The sequence below is a fragment of the Empidonax traillii genome, unplaced genomic scaffold (genome assembly GCF_003031625.1).
Source record: "Empidonax traillii isolate 1590-97213 ecotype Southwest subspecies unplaced genomic scaffold, ASM303162v1 scaffold535:size1322822, whole genome shotgun sequence".
Lineage (NCBI taxonomy): Eukaryota > Metazoa > Chordata > Aves > Passeriformes > Tyrannidae > Empidonax > Empidonax traillii.
Genome location: NW_020955728.1, coordinates 427,654 through 431,276, shown reverse-complemented (window position 1 = coordinate 431,276; position 3,623 = coordinate 427,654). Strand labels below are relative to the sequence as shown.

The 3,623-nt window shown below is 43.5% G+C and overlaps 1 protein-coding gene across 9 annotated transcripts in view; it reads left to right on the top strand.

Annotated features, from left to right (window-relative positions):
* ESRRG (estrogen related receptor gamma) overlaps positions 1–3,623 on the top strand; it is a 403,057-nt gene that overhangs the window by 27,539 nt on the left and 371,895 nt on the right. The window lies entirely within an intron of this gene.

The window sequence follows — 3,623 nt, the reverse complement described above, 5'->3', positions numbered from 1 at the left end:
ATCCATCTATGTCCTGAGGACCTCGCTGCCACCGTCCAAGCGTGCTTGGCCCCGGCAGATGAACCTCAGGATTAAAGGGTGGGCTCAGTTCCGCGCACACTGTGTCTCACCTAAAAAATCCAATGCGCAGGCTGGAAGGTGGAAAGACCTTCCCCGGTTCTTCGTTCGCGAAGAGACTGGCCATTTTATATATATGGATAGGCTGAGGAAAGGACACATTTGGGACCTGTGCAGGAATCAGACAGGTCTAGGTGAACAGAGTTTCAGACTTAATGCTTAAGCAAAAAGTCCCAACTGTCTGAATAGAACAGGTAGGATATAGTTTGTGGAGTCTCTGTATACTCCTGTTGGGTTCTGGGACTGATAATTAAAACTGATACTGCTTGCTGGAAATTTTGAGACCAGCTAAAAGGTGGACTTTGAAAAGTGTAACTGTGCTTCTGCTGGACTTCTGTTTTATTGTGGTTACCTTCAGTTGTTCCTCTTTAAATACAAGAGCCAGAAATCTCTTTTTAAATGAGAAAGCTGGTCTCTTATTAGTTGACTCCTGGAAACAGGGTTTTAAAGTATACAACAAATGTTCATGCAAAACTTGAGAATTTGTTTTATTTTCATTGTAATATCAGCTGTAAATTACTTCCTCTTGACGGTATCTTTGAATTTTAAAACCGCCTGAATTAAACAAGCTCTCTAAATTGTTATACCCGATGGACGTCAGGAAGACAGGGCATGGCCCATCTTGGGCACTGGTACTAATTTAGACTTTGGATGAGCAGGCAGTAGAGTTGGTTTCCAAGGGCCACCCTTTCCACTGGGAATGGGTGGAGGAGGGATGGAGACCTACAGCTTCTGACACTGTCTAAGCTCGGGGTCAGCCTCTCCTTCATTTCTTTCTTAGGTCTTGCTCCCCATCCTCTATAAACATTTTCTGCTGTCCTGCGTTAATAGCCAGGCTACTTTACCCTGCCCTCTGAAGGTTGAAAAATAGGTTTTGAATTGTTACTGTTCTCCCTGCTGGATACAGTGCTGTGAAAACAAAATTCAATAAGAAAATCAGAAAGCACAGAAAAAAGAAGACAGAGTGCTGCAGGTTGAGGTGTAGCTGGGAAGAGTGGGAGGAGAAAGATTTTGCAATTCTCATTTGTCCCATGTTTGGGACCTGTGTATACTTTAACAAAAGGAGGTAACTGAAGGAGCTGTGTCCCTGGATCTGTACTGACCCAGCCAATGCAGGTGGGACACAGTTACAGAGGAGAGGTAAGGAGAAGTGGGAGAAGTGGAGTCTAACATGGAGACAATGTCCTCCAGCCTTGAAAAGTACTATTGGGTCTGTGTGGGGTAGGATTGCTGAATACAGTTGGATTACTGCTCTCTCATACCTCATTCAGAAGTTGCAGCCTTTCTGTGCTGACACTTGGGTATTTAGAGGCTCTTGAGGAGAAAACTTCATTCACTGAAATTCCTGCTTCCACAGGGATTTTTTTTTTTTACTTGTCTTCAATTAGTGCCTTGAGTTCCACCTGGCAAAAAGAACTTGTTTTATTCTGTGCTGAATTTCTAACAGAAAAAACCCAAACCTTTCCTGCCACACTACAGTCAAAAGGGACCAGGTGGATGAGTATTGTGAGTGAGTTATGTGAAGTCTGGGCAGCAGGCTGGGCACTGGAGCACAGAGAGCAGGCGGTTCAAGGTCACGGCCCTTCTTACGGCACATCCGGGAGCAGGACGCACAACCTCAAGTTTTAGTCCTTTGCTTTCCTCCAACATGCAATCCCTGTCTCACAGCTTGAGCAACCGAGGGACAGAAGCTGTGCTTTTGCAACATGCAGTAAATGTGATGGTGCCAGCTTAGGCATGTAAAGGTGAGGTGATGTGTCGGAGGTGGCACGGACAGAGAGTGAGCCCAGCTTCGTAGATAGGATTTTAGTCCCTGCCTTGCACTGTCTCTTGAGGGAGAAAAGCAAAATTAAACCTGCTGATGCTACCACATACTTTCATTTCTCTGGTGTGACACAGTCCAGGGGTGGACAGGATCCTTCTCCCAAAAGGGAGAGATGAATTTGGGTGGAAGTGCATGTTGAATCAGTATGGTACCCTGCTATAAATGGTGCTGACCTTTTACAGAAATGATGTTTAATGTTTTACTAATCAGATTTTTGCTTCTTCTTAACTTTTTTTTTTTTTTAGTTGAAGAGAGGTGAGGGTGTGAACTATGAGTATCTCTGAAATTTGGGCCACAAACCCTTACACTTGTTTGAGCTTGTGAATGAGTGTGCATGCACGTGTGCAATGTGTGTACACAGATTAGGATGTTGTGTATGCACAGGATCTTAATTATTTTGCTGTTTGAATCACAGAGCATGCTGTCTTGATGTACTGTCAGTTTTGGTTTCTGCCCTTTGGAATAAAGTTCAAAATATTAAAGAAATAACACGCAACATACTAGTAGCTAGAATAGTCATAGTGCCCGAGGGGAAAAGAGGGTGGTGAATAATCTGTTTTACAAATGCCCAGGAAAAAACCCTTAACTCCTCCTAACCAAATTCTGCTATGGTGCACTTTTCAAAGGGATTCTTCTAAATTTTTTTTCTGAGGCTTCTGGTTATCCTGGAGAGGGAATTAGGTCCTGTTTGGAAAGCAGCGTGCAAGCTTTGTGGTCGTGCTCTGACTGTGTGCCAGGGGAATGTGTGGTCCCAGTTACTCTTTGAAGAATCACCTTGGGCTAAATGGTAAAACAACTAAATCCGAATTAATTATTGATAATTCTTTAACATCAAATGTGAGGGTGTGTTTGGAGAGTTGCTTCCCAGTTAAGAGTTGAAACAGCACTAGCAGATGTATTTTTTTTACATGTTGTTTTCTGGTCTTATTAGTTTGCTTGGACAGCAGTAAGAACTGCAGAAGCTGATGCAGGTTCTGCCTATCCTTGGTTTGATTCTGGAGGGCCGAGGCAGGAGCTAAGGTGGCACTAACAGATATTTGGAATCACACTTGGACTTTGGTCAGAATACCAAACTTTCCTGAATTTGGGGTGTTGCGCTTCACAGTTTTAGTCCAACAGGGACCTGGCTAGACCAGGCTCTAGATAAGATATTAAACGAAAGAACCAGCCCCCTCTCACTCCCAAAATCTTTCGACTTGTACTCTGTATCAGGAAAAAAAAACCACTGAGAAGTGCGTGACTGATGCAAGGCAGGCTGAGGATTAATTTAGGATAAACAGGATGCCTGTTGCACTTAATTTAGCAATTCTAAGGCAGAAAATGCTTTTGAGCACAGCTAACAGCTTCTCATCTGCAAATACCACGATCAAGACAAAGCAAAAGATATTGTAGTGAATTCTGCAGTTCACAGTCCTGACACAGTCAAAACCTCCTATTACAGTGAGGGAGATTTCTGCTTGTATCACGACTGCCTAGGATGCAGGATTCTAGGGTGGTGTTAAATAAAAATAATACAGTTAATATACCATTTCAAAAGTCCTGCAGGACATGCAGCAAACGCCGGTGATTTGAACTGGGTGAAGTTGTCAAAGGTTGCTTTGCTCTCCAGAGCCTGGCAGTAGCTCCACTGAAATGTGATGCCATTGGTTTTCAGCAAAGGTTTCTTTCTGCAGGGCTGCAA